The 26,009-nt window shown below is 43.1% G+C and overlaps 1 protein-coding gene across 1 annotated transcript in view; it reads left to right on the top strand.

Annotated features, from left to right (window-relative positions):
- Positions 1-9,789: 9,789 nt before the first annotated feature.
- Positions 9,790-26,009, top strand: part of amotl1 (angiomotin like 1) — a 204,140-nt gene continuing 187,920 nt past the window's right edge. Inside the window, exon 1 of the mRNA XM_059646539.1 lies at positions 9,790-9,870. The gene's annotated coding sequence lies outside the window, so the exon portion shown is untranslated. The remainder of the gene's footprint in view (positions 9,871-26,009) is intronic.

Genomic DNA, 26,009 nt, shown 5'->3' with positions numbered 1-26,009 from the left:
TGATTCATTTCTACTGCTGAGGAACACTGGAGTTCTAAGACTGGTGGTTGTGCTGTACCTTGGGCAGATAGTGAGATGACTTCCCCTGATCCATTACCTGCATTGAAAGCACAGATCTAGGCGTATCTAAACATCTGCATTGCAATGGTATTTCCAGTCATTCACATTCACCATGTATGATTATATCAACCACTATTCCAATCAGGTCTCAAGTTCCCAGAAGAGGGCAGCAGAGTGGTGACGCTGATTGGCTGATGTGGGGAAGATTTGCATCAGTGTTGTCACTGCTTCCAGAAGGTGGTTTGCAGAGGGGCTGTTATCAAGTGACAGGTCAACTCTAAGTACACATACCACAGTGAGAATTTGACGTAAGTGTAAGGGAAAGATTCAGAGAGCATCCTGGGAAGCTGTGCGAGGTAAGATCTACCTTGGGTATTTGCAGTGATAAGTAAGGGTAAGTGTTGAATAAATTTTCTCAAATAGCTTAATTGGTGATAGAAATGTCAGTCAGCTGCGGATGCGGGATGCGGGATGCGGGATGCGGGATGCGGGATGCGGGATGCTTCCGGCATCTCGGATGAAAGTGAATGCAGTTGCAGCTCCTCACAGACCACAAGTTGGTGTGGCAATTGGATGCACTTAGGAACATGTGGGTGGAGGAAAGCATCATAGACAGAGTAGTTTTAGAGATGCCAAGGTGCAGGCAGATAGTTGGGTGACTGCTGTCAGGGGCAGGCAGCCAGTACAGGAATCCCCTGTGGTTGTTCCCCCTCTCTAACTAGTATACCATCTTTAGATACTGTTCGGGGGGATGACATGTCAGGGGATAGCAACAGCAGCAGACTGGTTGCACCATGGCTGGCTCTATTCTTAAGAAGGAAAAGACAAACAGCACTGGTCATTCACAGGTATTGCTATTTAGAATGGATAGCCAGAGACATTTTCCCAAAATGATGATTATGAGGGGACATAATTTTAAGTTGACTGGAGGAAGGTATAGGGGAGATGTCAGAAGTAGGTTCTTTACACAGAGTGCTGGGTACATGGAATAGGCTGCTGGTAGTGGTAATGGAGTCAGATACATTAGGGGCATTTAAGCGACTCTTGGATTGGCACATGGATGATAGTAAAATGTAGGGTATCCAGGGTAGTTTGATCTTAGAGTAGGATAATAGGTTGGCACAACATCGTGGGCCATACAGCCTGTACTGTTCTATGTTCTAGCAGTAGTTATAGGGGACCCTATAGTTAGGGGTACAGATAGGCCCTTCTATGGACATACAACAGACTCCAGGATAGTATGTTGCCTCCCTGGTACCAGGGTCCATGATGTCTCTGAACAGGCAGAAAGCATTCTGAAGGAAAAATGTGAACGGCCAGAGGTTGTGGTACATATTGTATCAAGCCATTAATGACATTGAATGATGAGATTCTGCAGCAGCAGTTAAAAAGCAGGATATCCAGGGATCACTCCCTGTGCCACGTGCCAGTGAGGCCAGAAATAGGAAGATAGTACAGCTCAACATGTGGCTAAACAGATGTTGTAGAAGGGAGGGTTTCAGATATCTGAACCTTTGGGATCTCTCCTGGGACAAGTTGGAGCTGTACAAGAAGGACGAGTTGCATCTAAACTGGAGGGGCACAAATATTCTGGCTGGGGGATTTGCGGGTATCACTCAGGAGGATTTAAACTAGCCTGGCAGGGGGTTAGGAACCATAGCAAAGGAGAATTGACTGGAAGGGAACTAGAGAATAAGGCCAGTAACACTGAGGAAGAGCAGGCAGGGTGGGCTTGTTGATCAAAGTGGGTCTGGTGGACTGAAGTGTATCTGTTTCAATGCAAGAAGTGTAACTTGTGAGGCAGTTGAATTTAGAGCTTGGATTAATACTTGGAACTGTGACGTTGCTATTACAGAGACTTGGTAAAGGGCGGGACAGGATTTTCAGCATAACGTTCCAGGATACAGATGTTTCAGGCAGGATAGAGGGGGATGTAAAAGGTGTGGGGGAGTTGGAATACTTGTAAAGGAGACTACCACAGCTCTACTATGGGAGGGCACCTCAGATGGCTCTTACAGCGATGCAATACGGGTAGAGCTCAGGAACAGGAATGGTGCAATCCCAATGTTTGGGGTTTACTATAGGCCTCCCAACAAGGCCAGAGGGAGATAAAAAGACAGGTGTGTCAGCAGATTTTGCCAAGATGTAAAAGTAACAGGATTTTGTCGTGGATGATACTAACTTCCTTTATTGACTGGGACTCAATTAGTGCTTGGGGTGTGGAAGGGGCAGAGTTTGTAAGGAGCATTCAGGAGGGCTTCTTGAAGCAGTATGTAGATAGTCCAACAAGGAAAGGGGCTGTACTGGACCTACTATTGGTGAATGAGCTTGGTCAGGTGGTCACAATTCAGTATGTTTTAAAGGTACTGATGGATAAAGCTAAGTGTGGTTGTCAGGTGAAGGGGTAAGGATAATTACAACACTATTAGGCAGGAACTGAAGAATGTAGATTGCAGACAAATGTTTGAGGGGAGCTCAACATCTGGTATGTGGAAGGCTTTCAAGTATAAGATCATAGGAACTCTGGACTGGCACATTCCTGCAAAGATGAAGGATAAGTAATGGCGAGTTTAGGGAACCTTGGATAATGAGAAATATTGTGAGCCTAGTCAAAAAGAAAAAGGAAGCATTTGTCAAGGCTAGGGGGCTGGAAACACATGAAGCAAGGGTGGAATACAAGGAAAGTTGAAAGAAACTTAAGCAAGGACTCAAGAGGGCTAAAAGGGGTCATGAAAAGTCATTGGCCAACAGGATTAAGGTAAATCCCAAGTCTTTTTATACATATATAAAGAGCAAGAGGGTAGAGAGGTAGAGGATTGACCTACTCAAGGACAGGGAAAGGAATTTGTGTGGAGCCAGAGGAAATGGGCAAACTATTAAATGAGGTTTTTTTGCATCAGTATTTACCAGAGAGAAGAACTTGGTGGATGATGATTCTGGGGAAAGGTGTGTAGATTGTTTGGGTCATGTTGAGGTCAATAAGGAGGTGGTATTGGGAATCCTGAAAATCGTTAAGGTAGATAAGTCCCCAGGGCCTGATGGGATATACTCCAGAATACCCCAGGGACAAGGGAGGAAATTGCTGGGGCCTTGAGAGAAATCTTTGCATCCTCATTGGCTACAGGGGAGGTCTCAGAGGATTAGCGAATAGCCAATATCTTTACTTTGTTAAAGAAAGGTAGCAAGGATCATCCAACTAATTACAGGCCAGTGAGCCTTGTGTCAGGGATAGGAAAATTATTGGGAAGGATTCTTCAAGACAGGATTTACTCCTACTTTGGAAATATGTGGACGTACTAATGAGAAGCAACATGGTTTTGTGAAGTGGAGGTCGAGTCTCTCTAACTTGATTGATTGAGTTTTTAACAAAGTAGTGGATATGATCAATGAGGGTAGGGCAGTGGATGTTGTCTACCTGGGCTTCAGTAAGGCCTTTGACGAGATCTGTCATGGTAGGCTGATACAGAAGGTAAAGTCACACAGTATGAGAGGCTATAAGCAGAGGTTGAAGAAACTTGGGTTGTTCTCACTGGAATGACAGAGGTTGAGGGGCTACCTGTTGCAGGTCTACAAGATTATGAAGGACATGGGCAGAGTGGTCAGTCAGAAGCTTTTTCCGAGGGTGGAAAATTCACTACGGGGCATGGGTTTAAGGTGCAAGGGGCAAGGTTTCATGGTGATTTATGAGACAAGCTTTTTAGAGGGTGGTGAGTACTTGGAACTCACTACCAGGGGAGGTATTGGAAGCAGATACGATACTGACTTTTAGAGAGAGACTTGACAAATACTTGAATAGGATGGGAATAGAGGGAAATTGTCCCCGGAAGGGTAGGGGGTTTTAGTTGTGACTGGCACACGTTGGTGCAGGCTTGGAGGACCGAAGGGCCTTTTTTTTTGTGCTATAATTTTTTGTTCTTTATTCTTTGCCGGGCATGGTGACTTTTGACAGCACAAATGTTTGGATGCTTTCTGGTTTGCCAATTCTCAGTTTTGGCAAGTGCTTGGCCATTTTCTTAATGAATTTGGCTTTCTATCTTTTTACACTGAATTTGTCACTCACATTTAATACTACTTCTGGCTTCAGGCTTTTAATTATCAGAACAGTCGTTTGCACGCAGTATGGCATTAATCTTTGTAATGGACTACATTCCATGCATTCAGTGAGTGTATTTCTCTACAGATCTAGCTTCTCTTCCCTTGTATTCACCTGTGCCAGATATGTTTGATTCTTTTATGATCACTTTCACTGCTTTATCAACTCTTCTATTTGATAGAAGATACTGTGGAAATAATTGGCGATTTTGATTTTCCCAGTTCTTTAACAAGTGACCACATTTCTCATGGATTATGGGCCATGGTAACTCATCACCATGTAAAAAATGTAATAACTGAAGTATGCTTTCATGCATTCTACAATGTCACTGGATGTCACCTAGTCTAACTGCCAGTAGTCTGAATCGTAATTGATAGTAATAATCAGCTTCTGCAAGAGTGCAGAGACATGCACAAAGCTTCATCTGAAGTGGCATGCTTCATAAGTGGCTCTTTAGTTTGCTTAGCTTGGTCTCTGTTACACATACTGCATTAGCTCACTTGGTCCTTGACTCATTGCTCATGTTTGGCTGATTGAGCACCTTGACTTCTTCGTAGCAGACTCAATACCTTGATGGCTTGCGTGGATGTGCTTCAGCATTTCTTTTCTCATTTTGTGAGAGATGATAATCCTACTTCTTTTAAGAAAGATGCCATCTTAGGATGTCATTTCATCTCTGCCCAGCACTCATATGATAATGGGTGTAACCTTGCTGCTTTCAGGCTATCCTTTCATCGCTACTTCCTGCAGCACGCGGAGCGTTGTATATTGTGTTGTTTGCACAATTTGGGCAAGATGTTTCTCTGTCAGATTCAATGTCTCTGCTGAGTTGATGACATCAATAACACATTGAGTTTTTACTTTAATTGAATCTGAAAAATGTTACACTCTGTCTTAGCATCTGCAATCACCTTCATAGGAACTGTCACTCTCAACAGAATGTCTGAGAACACTGCAGGTCTGATTTCCTTGCTTGGATGTACTGGGTGGATGATACCTCTTCCAATGAAGCAACACTGTTACATGAAGTAACATAGAAACAGTTTGCGGAAGATGTTTTGAACTGGTTGTAGTTTGATTCCGCATCAATTTGTCACTCCCATTTATGTCATGATTAAAAATAGCCACAATTAAAGGCCACAGCCTGGTAATTTGTACTGCCTGAGCGTATGACATTGGGTTTGAGTTAAAATGTAGAATTCAGATGCAGCTGTCTGCTCTTGCTGTGTTTAGGGTTGTTTCAAGTCCTGTCTTGCAGTCATGATAATCCTATGATGACGTAATTATTGACATGATACACACTCTCTCTCTCTCTCTCTCTCTCTCTCTCTCTCTCTCTCTCTCTCTCTCTCTCTCTCTCTCTCTTCCCCCCCCCCTCTTCTCTCTCTCTCTCTCCCCCCCCCCCCTCTTCTCTCTCTCTCTCTCCCCCCCCCCCCCCCAAGCATGGGGGGGATCACCAGTTTATTTAGATTCCCTTCAGTGTGGAAACAGACCCTTCAGTCCAACAAATCCACACTGACCCTTAGAGCATCCCCCCTCCTAATCTAGGCATCCCTGAATACTATGAGCAATTTAGCATGACAAATCCACCTGCCCTGCACATCTTTGGGCTGTGGGAGGAAACCCATGTAGACATGGGGAGAATGTGCAAACTCCACACAGACACTCGCCCAAAGGTGAAATCAACCCTGGGTTCCTGGCGCTGTGAGGCAGCAGTGCTAACCACTGAGCCACCGTGCTTTGAATCTTCTGAGAGCTACTTCTTGTTCTGTGTTCCATTAGCACAACACTTCCTTAACAGTGAGCTTGTGTAGATGTTCCTATACTGACCATAAATTAGGCAAGAACTTTGCTAAATAATTTACAAAATCAACAAATCCCCTTTTTGTTTTACAAGGGTGGCAAGGATCATCCAGCCAACTACAGGCCATCAATGGGTATGTCAATGGTGGGGAAATAATTTGGGAGGATTCTTCAGGACAGAATTTACTCCCACTTGGAAATAAGTGGGCATATTAGTGAGAGGCAACATGATGTTGTGAAGGGAAGGGTGTGTCCCACTAACTTGGTTGAGTTTTTTTTTGAGGAAGTGATGAAAATGGTTGAGAGTTAGGCAGTGGATGTTGTCTATAATGGTCTTCAGTAAGGCCTTTGACAAGGTCCCTCATTGGCAGGCTGTTACAGAAGGTAAAGTCGCATGGTATGAGAGGTGAGCTTGCAAGATGGACAAAATTGACTCAGTTATAGAAAACAGAGAGGGTAGCAGTATGTTTCTGAATGGAGGGCTATGACTTGTGGCATTCCTCAGAGATCTGTATTGGGATGCTTGCTATTTGTCAGATATTTGTATATAAGTGATTTGGATGTAAATGTGACTAGACTGATTAGTAAGTTTTGCTGATGAGACAAAGGTTGATGGAATTGTGGAGAGTCAAAGGATAGAGCAGGATATAGATCAGTTGATGACTTGGACAGAGAGATGGTAGATGGAGTTTAATCTGGAAAAATATAAAATGCATTTTGGAAGGTCTAATCCAGATGGAAAATGTACAGTAAATGGTAGAACCCTCGAGTACTAATAAGCAGGGTGATCTGGATGTATGGGTACACAAGTCATTGAAAGTGGCAACACAAGTGGAGAAGGTCGTCAACAAGGCATATGGCATGCTTTCCTTCATTGGCTGGGGCAGTGAGTTTAAAAATTGGAAGGTAATGTTGCAGCTTTATAGAACCTTCATTAGGACGTATTCGGAATACTGTGTTTAATTCTGGTTGCTACACTACCAGAAGGATGTGGTGGCTTTGGAGATGGTAGACAAAAGATTTACCAAGATGCTGCATAGTATGGAGGGGATTAGCTATGAGGAGAGGTTGGAGAAACTTGGGTTGTTGTCACTGGAATGACGGAGGTTGAGGGGCGACCTGATAGAAATCTACAAGATTATGCAGGGCATGGACAGTGGACAGTCAGAAGCTTTTTCCCATGGTGGAAGAGTCAGTTACCAGGAAGTTATAGGTTTAAAGTGCGAGGGGCAAGATTTAAAAGTGATGTGTGAGGCAAGCTTTTTACACACAGGGTGGTGGGCACCTGGTACTTGCAGATGATTGATGTCATCATGTCTAGTCCATATTTTGGCAGAAATTGAATGGTGAGTGAACTGTGAATCATGTGCACTTCTGGAAGGGGAGATAGTGGAAGCAGAAACTATAGTGACGTTTAAAGGATGTCTTTACAAAAACATGAATAGGATGGGAATTGAGGGATATGGTCCAAGGAAGGTAAGGAGTTTTAGTAGTGATGGGCAGAATGTTGGTGCAGGCTTGGAGGGCCAAATGGCCTGTTCCTATGCTTTAATTTTCTTAGTTCTGTAACTCCAATGAGTTCCTGGAATGAAGCAGAAGTGCTTTTTAAAAAAAAAAAGGACCAAAGTGGCTGTCCTCATTACAGCATCACGTAATCACTAAAGCCATTTCTTGAATATCATCATGGTCCAAAGACTTGTGACAGCCTGTCAGGAAGGTGGCAGAATTCACTGTATTTAGAGATGGTGCATCCTCTGTCTATGGACCCTTGGTATAGGTTGCTTTTCTTTCCATTTTGGTGACTGCTGACAGGGCCCGGCAGCCATTTTCCAGTTTCTCAACCCAAGGCTGCATCTGCAGGTGGCCAAGAGGTTGCCATTATCCAAATCCCCACAGCTGAATCTATTTCTCTGCCAGGTTTGCTGTGTCATCGCATAACAGGGGGACTCTTCAGTATGAATTGTTACTCTAACACATGCTTTCTCAACATAATCTACCCTGGCACCTCCCAACATTCTCTCAATAGATGCATGTGCCACTTGCCATATGGTATTATTGAGGCTCAATTTGAAATCCTGATTCCTAAACACCCTTCTTGACGCAATATGCTATAGCTGTGATGCCCCAGCTTCCCTACCTGCCCTGATAATTGCCAAGTACAGCATTGAGCTCAGCAGTGGATCCCATTTCTGCTGTAAAACCCACCAGAGCTCAGACTCCCCTTTTGTAAAACTCAAATAAGCTTGCATAGGTCATTTGCTTTGTTTAGCAACCGTGGGTAACTCACTTGCCAGTTTTCCAGAAATGCACATGATTCGCACTTCACTCACCATTCAATTTCTGCCAAAATATGGACCAGGTATGATGACATCAGTCATCTGTGCCAACACCACCCATTTGACTGTATGACCCCTGTCATTGCCCCCATGACCATTCACAATGGGGCTGGGAAACCTCAGCTGAGATGTGAGCATTGAGCATTTATTCAGATCCTGCCCTCCTAAACATTACCTATGCCAGTAAAGTGACTTTCAATTTCATTGCTGCTTTAATGCCAACTTTCCTGAAGCTTGGGATAGCCATGCAGCAGCTGTCAACTCCAGATTGGATGCAATGGCATATGATAGAGCCTCAGTTAAATATGTTCATGATGGTGATGCTTCTCCAAATCAGGATAATCACATGAAAAATAGGGAATTAACATGGCGATGATGAGACATTCTTCTTGAGATTGGATATACAAATGTGTTGCTGAAGTGTATGCATTGTTTACCTTCTCTTGATGCTGATCTTTCCAACCCCACCCACCACCTGGTTCTTATTCCACCTGTTTGTTAATACTGAGGTGCAGATGTTACTAATCCTGTTTTCGTCAGGTTTGCCTATTTTAAGTAGATTGCCTGGAAAACCTGAAATATTGTCCACTGCAGGTCACCTTGGTTAACATCTAAATTCATGATAGGATTGGCATTCCTTCCAAATATATAAAGACCAATCATTGTTTGAATCACCTCTGTGTTAGCATTAAAACAAACTGGAATTCCCTGTTATTCCAATTTTGCGTGACAATATCTGACTTGAAACATTAACTTTCCAATAGGGCAGTGAAACATCTGTGCTACGTGAAGAAAAGACTTTTATATCTGCACAAAAGGAAAGCCTTAGAGGTATTTCCTCATTTACTGTCTTTCTAGTATCTATGTTTGTATCTCCAACAATCATTTGAACTGATTTTAAAGCTGAACATATATAATTATCTATTTGTAAATGCTAGTAAGTGTAAGGTTGTGGCAGCCAATTTCAACAAATTGTTCGATGATGCTTTCACTGGGAACACAAGTGAAAGAATGTGCACTCACCCAACTATCAAAAGCATCCAACGTGTTCAGACATATATTCACGAAGAGAGCTTTGGAGAGCAGATGAAGGGATATGTAATTTCATGTGTATTCTGACATCATTACAAGGCAGCTATCTGATTTTGGGGAAAAAAAATTGCTTGTTAGAATTACTATGCATGAAAGAAACAAGCTTATATCAAATCCGTGAACAGGAAGCTTGATTGTTTTGGAGAAGCTTGAATTATATTTTTTAGAAGACATTTTTATCAGAATATGTTTTCATCCCCACCCTAGTGCAGCATTAGACCCATGAATCATTAAAAGATGTGAGGATGTATTTGGCAATCTAATCACTAGTTAGTTTATACTGGATCAGTATAAACATGCAGTAATACTAACAGATGACAGCAGGTTCAATCAGTGGCAGACACAAGTCCAGACATACTCCTGAAAGAGCCACCCTCAGTTGACTCATGATCGATTACACGAACTCAGAGTTCATTGCTTGTTTCAAATGCTGACGATAGTAAAGTAAGTGTTACTTAATGTTTATCATCAAAAGCGCTACACAAGGTAAGAACATTAAAATGGGGCTTGTTCCTAGACGAATCAACAGATAAAAATTCATTCAATGATCGCTGAATTTTTTTGTTTCTATATGATTTGAAGAAAATGAATTTGTGTATGGTGTCTTCTGATTCTATAATGTTCCTCGTGTCTTTACCTATGAGTGTTATGAGGGTTTTATCAGTCACAGGTCAGATGTACAAGGTGATAAGCACAACATTTAAAAAAGGTTAGAGTTTTAAAATTATTTCGATCAGAATATGGTTTACCTGAAACTATTCTTGGAACCAGCTGTTAAGTGGAATTGTTGCTGCTTAATTGCTACATTACAATGTCAGCTGTATTCATTTTTGGATCCTGCTTGCCTACAGAGATGGCCAAATAACAGTATATAATATGTTAATTTGTAATTTCTTTAATGCTATGTATGCATGTTTTGATCCTTTTTTTCAGGAATAATTTAACAGGACATGTTTAGACCATCTTTTATGCAGCCTGAATTCTGATTGTCTCCATTCTTAAGTTTATCAAGTTATGACAGTGTATTTAACTATGTGAAATATACCATTCCAAAAGCATTCTACTGCAATTTGATGTTTTAATATTTTTGATACTTACTGCTTTGCTGCTTAATAATGACTACCTCCACTCTATCTCAGCCATTGTCAGAGTTCCATGTCGTATTTGATTTATGATTCTAGTATGGCTGTCAACCACACAGTGCTGGCGCGTGTATGCCTGTTCATTACCGATTATGTTAACAATCCTTTTCACAAACTTGCCTTTGCAATTTGTTTTAAATTTGAATTTCATTTAGACTCTACTGGTAACTGTGGCCAGTGAATCAAATCATAAGTATTTAATTAATGGCTAGTAGCATTTATGTATGATTTGGACAATGTAAGAATTGGGTTCAAATAGATTTAAACTTTATTTATTTGTTCGAAACCAATAGATTCATTTGGGAATGAAAATAACTCAATTAATATTCATATACACATATCATCTAGAGACTCTGAAGAAGAGGGTTCAGAGGAGGTTTACCAGGATGCTGCCTGGACTGGAGGGCTTATCTTATGAAGAGAGGTTGACTGAGCTCGGTCTCTTTTCATTGGAGAAAAGGAGGAGGAGAGGGGACCTAATTGAGGTATACAAGATAATGAGAGGCATAGATAGAGTTGATAGCCAGAGACTATTTCCCAGGGCAGAAATGGCTAGCACGAGGGGTCATAGTTTTAAGCTGGTTGGTGGAAAGTATAGAGGGGATGTCAGAGGCAGGTTCTTTACGCAGAGAGTTGTGAGAGCATAGAATGCGTTGCCAGCAGCAGTTGTGGAAGCAAGGTCATTGGGGTCATTTAAGAGACTGCTGGACATGTATATGGTCACAGAAATTTGAGGATGCATACATGAGGATCAATGGTCGGCACAACATTGTGGGCTGAAGGGCCTGTTCTGTGCTGTACTGTTCTATGTTCTATGTTCTAAGTTTGCTTGTGGATAAACATTAGTCAACGAGAGGATCAAAATCTCCAAAAGTCAAAAAATGCCTGTCAAAATGTATAAGCCTTAATTGAATGGTTCCTTGTGGAGTAGAAGAGACAGAATGTAAAATAACTGGTGCCAGCAATGTCATTATTTCCAGAACAAATGAAGTGCCAGTCAACCGTGTCTGGCCCATAGGACGTGTGATAAATCACAGACCTTAGGCAGGATATCCTGCAGTAGTGAGGCCCGGTGGTGAACCAGAAGTATGTTCCAGCATTTGGTTTAAAGGGCTGCCAACCCTGGTTGGAGGCATATTCAGAACCAGAAACTGACTGGCAAACTATCATCATTGAGGCACTAATTGCACAAAATTAAGAGGAGAACATGTAGGCAGAGCATTTGCTATCATCCTGATGATTCTTGTGCCTTCCTAATAGCAAAGATGAAAGTATCCAGTTCCTCATCCAGGGCACCCACCACATCAGATCAAACAAACCTAGAGCGACAAGCAATGAAAGTGGTGAATGTTTGGATGGCCTCTGGCTCAATGATGACTCATTAGATGTTCACCTCTGGACTGTGAATGGCAGAATGTCCACATTCTGCAGAATAGGAACAGGAGGCCTGCACACTCGACCCAGAATGTCTGGATGGAGGTGGCAGAGGAGGTCAGCAGCCATGTGAGGACTTTCCTACTCTGTGAGAAGCTGAACAACCTTCTCTGTTCTGCAAGTTTTGTTCCTGATGTGAGTTCATAACTATGGAAGGGTGTGTGATGATATGCATAGGTAGTGGGGCATGGTGTAATGATTGGGCAGTGACCAGAGCACTTATTCAAGAAGATTTGCACTAGCACAGTGAGGAATGTATGCATCATGTATATTATCCTGTGTTATAGCTTACATGAGAAAGATGTGTGTCCAAAATGCAACAATCTCTTACTCAACTTAATAAGATAAGTGGAGTGTGCATAATCTTCATTTCTTTTCTCACAGGTCAGCCACTAACCCTAGCAGCTACCATCTCTGATATTGACCTCTGAGATGGATTGAACCATTCTAACCTTCCACCAGAATGCATATTGCTGTGGGTAGTAAATTATCATGGGTACAGGAACAGCTAACTAATAGAAGACAGAGTTCGGAATAAGAGAGGGAAGACATTATCAGACTAGCAACCTGTAATTAGCAGTGTGCTGCAGGGTTCAGTGTTAGGGCCACAATTATTTCCACACATTAATTTACCTCATCCAATTCATTAACATATATCACCAAGTTTGTGGATTACATAAAAATAGATGGGAGGATGACACACAGCCTGCAGGTGGACACAGATACGTTAAATGAATGGACAAAAATTTGTGTGAAATGTGAGTTAATGTACTTTGGCAAGAAGAATAAAGAAGCTGACAGTTATTTAAATGGCAAATGACTGTAGAGAGCTAAAACATAGAGGGATTTGGGAGTCCTCATACATGTATTGCAAAAAGCTAGTATACGTTTCAGAACGTGATTGGGAAGGCAAATGCAGTGCTGGTCTTTATTTGAAAATAGTGTCTAGTAAAGGGAATTACTGCTGAAACTCTATAAGAAATAAGTTGGACCACTCCTGGAGTAATGAGAAAACACTGTTCTGGTTGCTTTATCTAAGGAAAGGTGTATTGGCATTGGAGGCAGTCCAAAAAATGTCAATAGATTGGTTCCAGCATGAAGGAAAGGTTGGTAGGCTGGGCCTATATTCACTGGAGTTCAAGAAAATGAGAAGTGACCTTTATTGGAGTGTAGCAAATTACTAAAGAGCTTGACGAGGTAGACGAGGTAGATGAGGTATCTCCTTGTGGGAGAGTCTAGGATCAGATGACGTAACTTCAAAGTGGTTGTTCACTTAAAACAGAGATAATGAGGAATTTCTTCTCTTGGAGGATAATGAAACTGTGGCATGCTTTACAGCAGAGGGCAATAGAAGTTCAGTTGTTAAGTACATTCAAGGCTAAGACAGACAGACGTACAGATATTTAATCCATAATCAAGAGTAATGGGGGAAAGGTAGGAAAGTGGAATTGAAGATTATCAGTTTAGTCATGATTTCATTGACAGACTTGATGTGCTGAATGCCACCCTCCTGCTCCTATGTCTTATGGTCTTAGAACCGTATTACATATCTTATGATTCTATAAATAATTCACATCTTATCGTTAAAATATGTACTGAGACAAAAAATATGGCTCCCCAGGATTCAAGATGGCACCACCGCCAGGTGACTCTTTACATGGTCTCGACAACAGAACTTTTTCTAACACCTTTTTATAATCATTCCACACTTTTAAACCTAAATTTGCTCTGTCCAAGCACCCTTTGATCTCTGTGTCCTTGTTTGCTATCACCTGCCTGTACTCTGCACAAAACAAAGCTTTTCACTGTACCTGGGTACATATGACTACAATAAATCAAATCAAAACTATTAAAACTAATGAAGTCATGGCCAGCTGCCTGAAGCAAAATCTTTTGCCAGGAATACAGCATATTTTCAGATACTTGTACTTCTATGAGGTTGTATGCATTTGCTAAATGGGAGTGACAAACTGATATTGGCACAAAGGCTGTGATAGACCTTGCCACAGAATCCTATGCAGATAATGAGACTTTTGGAGTTTTCCATTAAACAACAGATACTGAACTCCATCAGAAGGTGTGTGAAGATTTGGCACAGATTCCAAATGATATGTATACCCCAAGAACAGTAAAAGGTTCTGGAATTTCCCACTCATCCACAAAAGTAGCCTTTTCATCAAGAGATTGGTGACTCTCACAGACAACAAGATCCACAGCTCAATCATAGGTTCCTCGGTTTGTGTTCTGACCTGTAGTCTATTGCCATATCATAGAGCTCAAACAGGAAACGCTGAGGCAAAAGAGACAGAATACCTGAAGTGTGAGCCAGAACCTCCCAGTACTTTCAAGAAGGTGTAGATGTTCTCAGGACTGCAGGAAAAGAGCAACTGCTTGCATTTGGTATCTCTCCAGCAGCACCTGATGGTGGTAACATCTCCTGTGCCTCTCTGCAAGTGACATGTGTGCTTCAGGGTGCCACAGGTATAGAGGAGGCTCCTGTCACTATATGCAGGAGTCCCTCACCACATTACCATTCACATCACCAACAAGAGGACACCATCAAAGTCAACCCAGACAAAGGAGCATCAAAGGTTAGCAGCCTTTCTCTCATGCAGCAGGCAGCAAAGGGGAAATATATAGTACAGCACACACAAAATAATTAAGAAATCACAATGGACACACATGGACATTCATTTACTTGTTTTTAATGTGTGAATTGTACTCATGGTTTTTATTACAACATACATATTGTTGTTACTATGAGGGAATCCTCTGATAGCTCATTGGTTTAAAGAACCCAAGACTGCAGCATCATGTCTGTCGGCAGCAGCCATTTTTGCTGTTGTCATTGCTGATGATGTTTACATACTACCACTCGTGGTTCTATGTTAGATTGTTCAAACTGAGTCACAAGTTGAAATATTGGAGGCAAAAATCTTGTTACTTAAAGTCTGACACTGTTACCTCAGGCACCTTAGGTACTATGTGTGGAGCTGGATGAATGCAGCAGGCCAAACAGCATCAAAGGAGTAGGGAAGCTGACGTTGCTGATGTTTTTGGCCTAGACCTTTTTTCAGAAATCTCAGATTCTCCAGCATCTGCAGTTCCTACCATCCCTGAAACATAAGGCGCCTGTCTCTCTCAAGCATTCACTTCCCGCTGGCCCTCAAGTCACCCATCTTGCTTCTCCTATTTGTCTTCTGAAGCTGCTTTTTATTTGTCATCTGGGAATACAATCCTGTCAAGTGGATTATCATCTGCCAAGGCATCCCATCTTCAGAGATAACAAGGTGTAGAGCTGGATGAACACAGCAGGCCAAGCAGCATCAGAGGAGATGGAAAGCCGATGTTTTGGGCCTAGACCCTTTCTTTAAAAAAAAAAAATTCTTTTTCTCTCTCTGAAGAAGAGCCTAGGTCTGAAATGTTAGCTTTCCTGCTGCTTGGCCTGCTGTGTTCATCCAGCTCTACACCTTGTTATGTCAGATTCTCCAACATCTGCAGTTCTGTCTATTTCTGAAACCATCTTCAGAGAACCAGGTTATGAGTAGTGTAGCAGACCACAAGAACTGGGGAGAACTGAGCTAGTGCATACTGCAGTGTGCCCAGATTGGCCTATGCATCGGAATCTCATCTGGTGTGTGGATGGTCGTCATTGTAATGATGCATTACCTCTGTTTAAAGATTTGTCAACAGAGCCATGGGCCACTATGCAGTGGATATCTCTTTTCACCAATAGTCCTGTGGAGGAAGGTTAAGGCAATAGAGAGAGCCAGAGGACATACATCTGCATGATCCTCTGGCAATGGGCACACGCAAGTTGTATATTTAGAAGCTGAATGCCTCTGACAGGCCAATAGGAGCCTTATGGTCATGTGTGTACAGCTTATCAGGCTCTAGCATATCTTCTTTTGCAAACTAAGTCCTTTTTTAAAATTCATTTGTGGGATGTGGGTATTGTTAGCTGGCCAGCGTTTATTGCCTGTTGGCAGTTGTCCTTGAGAAGGTGGTGGTGGTGAGCTGCCGCCTTGAACCACTGCAGTCTATCTGCTGTGTGCTGAACCACAATGCAACTAGAGAAGGAAATCCAGGATTTTGACCCAGTGACTGTGGAGGAACAGCAATATATTCAAAACTCATAGGCCGGCAGATTGTTGAAAAGTGCAAACGTAGCAGGGTTGTTCTTAAGGGTGACTTCAACTTTCCCAATATTGATTGGAACCTCCTTTTAGTGCAGATGGTTTGGATGGAGCCATTTTTGTCAGGTGTGTTCAGGAGGGTTTCCTTACTCAGTATGTGGACAGGCTGACTAGGGGAGAGGCCATTTTGGATTTGGTGCTCGGCAATGAGCCAGGACAGGTGTCAGATCCCGTGGTGGGAGAACACTTTGGCGACAGTGGCCACAGCAGCCTCCCATTTACCATAGCCATGGAAAGGGAAAGGAGCAGTTACCAGGGGAAGATTTTTAACTGGGAAAAAGGAAAGTATGATGTTGTTATCAGGCAGGAGTTGGGAAGTACAGATTGGGAGCAATTGTTCCACAGAAAGGGCACAACAGACATGTGGAGACTGTGTTTAAGGAGCAGTTGTTGCGAGTGATGTATAAATTTGTTCCTCCTGAGACTGGTAAGATTAAGGAGCCTTGGATGACGGGAACAGAGGTGCTTCTCGTCAAAGAAAAAGGCAGCTTACATAAGGTGGAGGAAGCAAGGGTCTAGCACAGCTTTACAGGATTACAGGCTTGCTCGGAAGGAGCTCAAAAGTGGACTGAGGAGGGACCTGGAGGGGGCACGAAGGCTTGGCAGGAAGAATTAGGGAGAACCCGAAGGCATTTTACTCATACGTGAGGAATAGGAGAAGGTAGGGCCGATCAGGGATAGCGTAGGGAACTTGTGCATGGAGCCTGAACAGATAGGGGAAGCCCTATGAGTTTTTTTTGCTTTGGTTTTCACTAAGGAAAGAGATCTTGTTGTGAATGAGAACTTTGACGAGCAGGGAAACAGTCTTGAACAGATCAAGATTGAGGAAGTTGATGTGCTGGAAATTTTGGAAAACATTAAGATTGATAAGCCCCCAGGGCCAGACCAGACTTTTCCTAGCTTGCTCCGGGAAGCAGGAAAGAGCTTACTAAGCTGCTGACGAAGACCTTTGCTTCCTCACTCTCCACAGGAGTCGTACTGGATAATTGGAGGGAGGTAAATGTTTCCCTTTTCAAGAAAGGAAATAGGGAAATCCCTGGAAATTACAGACCAGTCAGTCTTATGTCTGTGGTCAGCAAGGTTTTGGAAAGAATTCTGAGGGATAGGATTTATGACTATTTGGAAAAGCATAGCGTGATTAAAGGGAGTCAGCATGGCTTTGTGAGGGGCAGGTCATGCCTCACAAATCTTATTGAGTTCTTTGAGGAAGTCGCGAGACAGGTTGACAAGGGTCGAGCAGTGGATGTGGTATACATGGACTTCAGCAAGGCATTTGATAAGGTTCCCCACAGCAGGCTCATTCATAAAGTCAGGAGGTATGGCATACAGGGTGATTTGGCTGTCTGGATTCAGAATTGGTTGGCTGACAGGAGGCAGAGAGTGGTTGTAGATGGTAAGTATTCTGCCTGGAGGTCAGTGCTGAGTGGTGTCCCACAGGGCTCTGTTCTTGGGCCTCTGCTCTCTGTAGTTTTTATAAATGACGTGGTTGAGGAGTGGGTTAGTATGTTTGCTGATGACACAAAGGTTGGAGGTGCCGTTGATAGTATTGAGGGCTATTGCAGGCTTCAGCGAGACATTGACTGACAGAATGCAGAGCTGCGCTGAGAAATGGTAGATGGAGTTCAACCTGGATAAATGCGAAGTGATGCATTTTGGAAGGTTGAACTTAAAGGCTGGATTCTCGGCAGTGTGGAGGAACAGTAGGATCTTGGTGTTCAAGTGCGTAGCTCCCTCAAAGCTGTCACCCAGGTGGATAAGGTTGTTAAGAAAGCATATGGTGTTTTGGCTTTCATTTAACAAGGGGATCGAGTTTAAGAGCTGTGAGGTTATGCTGCAGCTCTACAAAACCCTGGTGAGACCACACTTGGAATATTGTCTAGTTCTGGTCACCCTATTATAGCAAAGATGTAGAAGCTTTGGAGAGGGTGCAAAGGAGGCTTACCAGGATGCTGCCTGGACTGGAGGGTTGTCTTACGAGGAGAGGTTGACTGAGCTCGGACTTTCTCTCTGGAGAGAATGAGGAAGAGAGGTGACCTGATCGAGATGTACAAGGTAATGAGAGGCATGGATAGAGTCGATAGCCAGAGACTTTTTTCCCCCAGGGCAGGATTGACTGCCACGAGGGGTCATAGCTTTAAGGTGTTAGGAGGAAGGTACAGAGGAGACATCAGAGGGAGGCTCTTCACCCAGAGAATTGTGAGCGTGTGGACTAGTTTACCAGTGGTATTCATGGAAGCGAAGTCATTAGTGATATTTAAGCGACTGCTGGACATGCACATGGACAGCAGTGAATTGAGAGAATGTAGGTTAAATTATTTTATTTTTGGATTAGGATTATTCCACGGCACAACATCGTGGGCTGAAGGGCCTGTACTGTGCTGTACTTTTCTATGTTCTATATGTCCAAGTCAGGAAGGTGAATGCCTCGGAGGAGAACTTGAAGGTGGTGTTCCCATGTACTTGCTGCCCTTGTCCTTTGTTGATGGAAGTGGCCATGGGTTTTGGAAGGTGCTGTCTCAGGACGATCAGTGAATTTTTGCAGTGCATCTTCAGATCACAGAATCACAGAATCCTTACAGTGTGGGAAAAGGCCCTCCAGCCCAATAAATCCACACTAACCCTCAGATATCCCACCCAGACCTGTCCCCCTTTAGCCCACCTAATCTACACATCCCTGAACACTATGGGTAATTTAGCTTGCACATCTTTGGCCCGCAGGTGGAATCGAACCCAGGTTCCTGGCGCTGTAAGGCAGCAGGCAGCACGGTGGCTCAGTGGTTAGCACTGCAGCCTCACAGCCCCAGGACCCGGGTTGGATTCCCGCCTTAGGCAACTGTCTGTGTGGAGTTTGCACACTCTCCCCATGTCTGCATGGGTTTCCTCCAGGTGCTCCAGTTTCCTCCCACAGTCCAAAGATGTGTAGGTTAGGTGGATTGGCTGTGCTAAATTGCCCGTAGTGTTCAGGGGGATGGGTCTGGTTGGGATGCTTCAAGAGGTGGTGTGGACTTGTTGGGCCAAAGGGCCTGTTTCCACACTGTGTAGAGAATCTAATCTAATCTAACCAATGAGCAACCATGCTGTCCAAAATTGTAATGCTGCAATTTACGATTGTAAAGGTACATAATATCTTATACATAATACACACTGCTGCTACTGAGCATCATTGGTGGAGAGAGTGGATGCTCGTAGATGGAAGGCCAAGCAAGCAGGCTCGTTTGTCCTGCGTAGTATCAAGTTTCTTGAGCGTTGATAGAATTGCACCCATGCAGGCAAGTGGGAGGTATTCCTCACTTTTGCCTTGCCGGTGGCAGACAAGCTTCGGGGAGTCTTTTTCCCAGACTCTAACATTCTCTTGTAGTCACTATGTTTATGTGGTGAGTCCAGCTGAATTTCTGGTCAATGATAACCTTTGTACTGTTGATGCTGGTGGTTTCAGTGATGATAACACCATTGAATGTCAAGGGGCTATGGTGTGATTGTCACTGTCACTGTGTGGCACAAATATCACTTGCCACCTGTCAGCTCAAACCTGGATATTGTCCAGATCTTGTTGCATTTGAACATGCGCAGCTTCAGTATCTGAAAAGTTGTGAATTTTCCTGAACATCTTGCAGTCATCGGTGAACATCCCCAATTCTGACTTAATGAGGTAAGGTCATTGATGAAATAGCTGAAGATGTTTCAACTTAGCACACTGCCCTGAGAAACTCCTGGAGCTGAGATGATTGACCTCCAACAACCATGATCATCTTCCTAAATGCCACGTATAACTCCAACCACCAGACAGTTTTCCCCCAATACCTATCGATTCTGGTTTTGCTAGGGGTTCTTGATGCCATCCTTGGTCGAATACAGGTTAGATGTCAAGGGCTGTCACTCTTACCTCACCTCTGGAATTCAGCTATTTGGCCCATATTTGAACTTTAATGAGGTCAGGAGTGGAGTGGCCTGGCAGAATGCAAATTGGGTGTCACTGAGTAGATGCTGCTTGATGACATCTTCCATCACTTTACTGATAACCAGGAGTAGACTGATGTGGCAATAATTGGTTGAGTTGGATTTGTCCTGCTTCTTATGTACAGGACATACCTGGGAAATTTTCCACTTTGTTGCCTGTGATGTAACTGTACCAGAATGGCTTGGCCAGGAGAGCAGCAAATTCTGGAACACAAGCCTTCGGTACTATTGCTGGAATATTGTCAGAGCCTATAGCCTTTGCTGTATCCAGTGTTTCCAATCGATTCTTGATATCATTTGGAGTGAATCAAATTGGCTAAAGACTGTGATACGTGTAATGCTGGAGGAGGCCAAGATGGATCATCCACATGGCACTTCTAGCTGAAGATTGCTGTGACCGTTTTAGCCTTATATTTTGCACAGATGTGCTGAGCTCCTCCATCACTGAGTAAGGCGATATTTGTGGAGAACCTCATCCTCCAGTGAGTTGTTTAACCGTCCAACATCATTCATCACTATATATGTGCAAAATTGCAGAACTTAAATCTGATCTGTTGGTTGTGGGATCGCTTAGCCCTGACTTTTACTTGCTGTTTATCTGTTTGGTGTCTTCACCAGGTTAACACCTCCTCTTCAGGCATGTCTGGTACTGCTCTTTGCATGTCCTTCTGCACTATCCACTGAAGCAGGGTTGATTAGCTTGTTTGTTGATAATGGTTGAGTGGGGGGATATGCTGGGCCATGAGGTTATAGATTGTGCTGAAGAACAATTCTGCTACTGTTGATGGACAACAGTGCCTCATGGATGCCCAGACTTAAGTTACAAGACCTGTTTGAAATCTGTCCCATTTAGCATGGTGATCATGCCACACCACATGGAAGTTATTCTCAATGTAAAGGCTGGACTTTGATCACTGTGCAGTTCTTGTGGAGACAATCTTATCGGAATTGTCGCAGACAGATGCATCTGCAGCTGGCAGATCGGTGAGGATGAGGTCAAGTATGTTTTTCCCTCTTGGTGGTCCTCTCACCACCTACTACAGACCCAGTCTAGCATCTATATCCTTTAGGAACTGACCAGCCTGATCAGTACTACTGTTGTCAAACCACTCTTGGTGGTAGACATTGAAATCCCCACCCAGAGTATATCTTGTGCACTTGCCATCCTCGGTGCTTCCTCTAAGTGTTGTTCAACATGGCGGAGTACCAATTCAGCAGCTGAGAGAGGACCGTACATAGTAATCAGCAGGAGATTTCCTCACTGACATTTAATCTGAAGCCACGAGACTTCATGAGTTTCAAAGTCAATGGTCAGGACTCCAAAGGCAACTCCCACTTGACTGTATACCACTGTGCCGCCACCACTGTTGAGCCTGTCCTGCCAATGAGACAGCACATGTCCAGGTATGGTGATGGTGTCTGGGGCATGTTTGTAAGGTATGATTTTATGAGTATGACTATGTCAGGCTGTGCTTAAGTAGTCTGTGAGACAGGTCTTCCAATTTTGGTGGTAGGCCAGGTTGTCTGTCTGGTTTGATTTTGGGGTTTTAGAGATGTACAGCATGGAAATTGGCCCTTCGGTCCACTTCATCCATGCCAGCCAGATATCCTAAATTAATCTAGCCCCATTTGCCAGCATTTGGCCCATATCTGTTTGATCTCCTCTTATTCATATACCTGTCCATGTGCCTTTTAAATGTTGCAATTGTACCACCCTCCACTAATTCCTGTGGGAGTTCAGTCCATACACACACTATTCTTTTGAGACATTATAGCAATTGGTGCAACTGAATGACTTGCTAGGCCATTTCAGAGGGCAGCTGAGATTTAACCATATTGCTGTGGGTCTGAAATTATATATAGGCCAAACCAAGTGAGGATGGTGGATTTCCTTCCCTGAAGGACATTAGTGAATCAGATGGGTATTTCCAACAATCAACAATGATTTCATGGTCATTAGTAGATTCTTAATTCCAGATTTTTTTTATTGAATTCAAATTCCATCATCTGCTGTGGTGGGATTTGGACCTTGGCCCCCCCATTAATAGTCTAGCAATAATATCACTAGGCCATTGCCTCCACTTTGGGTCTCTTAGCATGAATAATCTCATCCATTGCCTCTGAATTTGCTCATCCTCTTTTAGGTCCATGACCATGTTGATGCACTGATGTGCTGCAGCCTGCAAAATACTGCAAACATCTTTTGGCTGGTGATCCCTGGAAGTATGAAAGTAGTTCGGTCACCTTCACAGCTACAGGCATTGCATGTCCAACATTTGAAATAAGCCATCAGCAAAAAATTACACAAAGGGACATCACTATCTCCTGGGAGAGAGGCTGACATCAAAGACACTGGTGCTCTGATGGGTGCAGTTGGTTCATCCTCTGTCTGTAATCTGCTTGTGCAGAGTATGACTCTTCCTGCTGTAAGGACTTGGTGATATTGGGCTCAATGGCCTTTTGTTCTTTGAGCAACTCCAGGTCTTCCATATGCCTGGCGAACAGGCCACTGCTGTCTCTGTCCAGCTTCTCCCCTCCCTCCTTCCCCTGTTCTACTCCTCACTGGAGGAATTCCAGTTGGAGTCTTTCCTTTCAATGTCGACTTCTGATGCCTTTCTCTCACTTCTATTAACAAACTTAGGTGCTAAAGCCATACTCTCTGAATTGCTTTATTTCCAAGCCTTATCCATTAGGTTTGAGTGCCCATCAATAGCTACAGTAAATCCATTCCCTTCCTGTTCGCCTATGTGTACTATATAAATGATTGATCAATTGCAACTAAACTGAAACTACTTTAATTGGATGTTAATTGGTCATTTTGTAAAAGCAAGTGAGATTCTGACTCCAGGTCCCCACTTGCCTTCCTTAATATCAAAGACTGGAATTATGATGCCTGATCTTAGGCTGAAGACCCTTCTGCCCCTCTTAAGTTGCTGGCGTGAAATCCAGCCCATGGTCTTTCCTGATATGTAAGTGTCTCTGTCATGATAATATCTAGTAGATTGACCAAATCCATGTTAGAAAAAGTGGTCATTCTCTAATTCCTCAATTCTGAACAGCTTGTAACCATATTCATGATAAGGTTTACTTGTAAGAAAGGAAAAGCTAACTAGGGGCAGAGAGGTGGCTCAGTGGTTAGCAGTGCTAACTCACAGCACCAGGGACCCGGGTTCAATTTCCTCTCGGACAACTGTCTGTGTGGAGTTTGCACATTCTCCCTGTGTCTTTATGGGTTTTCTCCAGATGCTCTGGTTTCCTCCTGTCCAAAGACATGTAGGTTAGGTGGATTGGCAATGCTAAATTGCCTGTAGTGTTCAGGGATGTTTAGGTTAGGTGGGTTATAAGGAGATGGAGCTGGGTGGGATGCTCTGAGGGTCATTGTGGACTTGTTGGGCCAAAGGGTCTATTTCCACACTTTGGGGATTCTATGATGAAACGTGGATTAAATAGTGGCAGTGCTAAAATTAAAACTCTTTTATAATCGACCTTATGTAAAGTATAACAGGACTTCAAAAAATAGCACTGGATAAAGTTATTTGAAAAAGGTCCAGCCTTCTCTCAAAACATCTTACAGCAAAGTAAATGATGATAATTTGATTAGTAAGAACGGGCTGAAATGTCATAGAATTCGATGCCACAAACATACTGACAATGTATGGAGTAAACAAAAAGCAGTAACATATTCTGTTTTTAAAACATGTATAACATCACAGGCTGTTCAGAGGTTTGGTGTGATAGGTTCATGTGACACTTAAAACTCCATTTAAAAAAAAATTCAACTTTAATCACAAGGTATAGTGTAAAAGTTAAAATATATCAAATATAAAACCTTAATACAACCTCCAAATTTCTGTGCACAGTATCAGAGTGCAGGAGGGATAATACATGGAATTGTTTCATCCCATATTTTGGTCAAGAAATAATGATTTATAATCTGTCTGTAGGCAAGTCACATTGAAACTGAAAGCATCTAGATATTTTTAAACAAGCTGTCCGGACATGTTATGACCTTCAGGGCAGGTGGAACTTAAAATGAAACTTCTGATCTGATGATAAGAACAATACTACCAGCTTAAAGAACCCTAGTAAAAGCAAATATGTTTTGCATTGCTTGCCCTTTTGCATGATTGTCACACTCTGCCCAACATTGCTCATACTGTTGGCTTGACAAAAATTAATTAAAAGATTTAGTAGCACATTTCAACTAGTCTAGTTGGTTTGAAGGGAACTGCACTCAAAGCAAGGATACTGTTGCTAACTGTCTGAACTACAATTGGCAGAAAGCGGAATTTGAACACCAGGGAACAGAGAGGGACAGCTCCAAGGTTCACAGATGTGATGCTGCATGGAGGTCAACAGAAAGGAGAAAGACCAGGCTCCACAGAATGCCCTGCAAAGGGAATGGAAGCTGGGGCTGAATTATGTGGGATGACTTGTATTCAGCACCCCTCCCCACCAACACCACCACCACCAAAATTGTCTGGGATACACAGAGTTGTAGTATTTCCTGCCCTATTGCTGCTGTGCATCAATTTAAGACAGAGAACAGCAGTAATTGCTTTATGGCGAGACTTCAGCTGTTACCTTAGGATGTCCAACCTGAGACAGCAGCTGCCCAATTAGATCATAGAATCCCTATAGTGCGGAAACAGGCCACTCAGCCCAACAGGTCCACACCACCTTTCCAAAGAACATCCCACCCAGACCCATCCCTCTATCTTGCCCCTGTGACCCCATATTTCCCATGCATGGCCAAGCCACCTAACCTGTACATTGTTTGGACTGTGGGAGGAAACCAAATCACCTGGCAGAAGCCCAGGCAGACAAGGGAAGAACATACAAACTCCACATAGTCACTGAGGGGTGCAACTGAACATAGGTCCCTGGTGCTGTGAGGCAGCAGTGCTAACCACTGAACCACTATGCCTGACAGCTCTCTAGCTCCAGCAGCATCAGTTTTGAATAGTGGACATTGGTAGAAATTTAATTAACCCCCAATGCTGAGGAGTTCAGGTAAATCCAACAATGGTATCTTGGTGAGAAGAGAAGTTAAGGAGTAGTAGGAGCTGAGTTCAAGAGACCAGAGAAAAAGGGTTAAAAAGAATGGATCTTACAAAGAGAGGGGGCCCAACTGGGGCCAAAGGGTCTGTAAAGGAGCATTCATGTGCTCTTTCTTGAAGCCACCCTAAGTAGCTAGGGCTGTCAGACTCCCTTGTAATATGGATCTTCCCCATCATGGGAAAATACTGGCAGAGGAGGCTGAGGCATTTAAGTGGCCAATTAGAGGGCCTCAATAAGCCCAACAGTGGGCAGGTAGTCCATCGCCTTCCCCAAACCTAGATAAGTGTCGTGAATCTTTGGCACTCTCTTCTGCATAGAGTAGTGGAACTGAAGTCATTTAACACTTTTTTTAAAGCAGATGTAGGTAGATACTTGACGAATAAGAGCGTTAAAATTTATTATGGGCAGGCAGAAATGTGGATTTTAGGTAATAATCAGATCAGCCATGATCTTATGAAATGATGAAAGCAGGTAAGAGAGGCCAAACGACTTACTCCTACTCTTAATTCATACGCTTGTTTGAATATGTCAACAAACCTTTTCCCATCAAATTTCTGTACGACTGGCATAAGACTTTAGGCCAAAAGGTTTGTACTTATTATGCTTATGTTTCTTTATTTAAAGATGAGTTCAACATCTGCAAGTCATGTCGTCCAGTATCACTTCCATACACAAGGAGCATTGAAGATTTGTGGTTAGAATTTCTGAAATTTCCACCCTTGCCTTTGCTTTTAGCACGGAAGTGGAGTACAAAACTAGCATTTGAGTAATATTAGGATTAGGGTGGTGATAGTGCTGAGTTCTGGATGGAATGCTGTTCAGAGGGTTGGTGCAG

The sequence above is a fragment of the Stegostoma tigrinum genome, chromosome 6, assembly GCF_030684315.1.
Source record: "Stegostoma tigrinum isolate sSteTig4 chromosome 6, sSteTig4.hap1, whole genome shotgun sequence".
Taxonomy (NCBI): domain Eukaryota; kingdom Metazoa; phylum Chordata; class Chondrichthyes; order Orectolobiformes; family Stegostomatidae; genus Stegostoma; species Stegostoma tigrinum.
The sequence above is the reverse complement of the archived record's forward strand: the minus strand, read 5'-3'. Positions and strand labels throughout refer to the sequence as shown.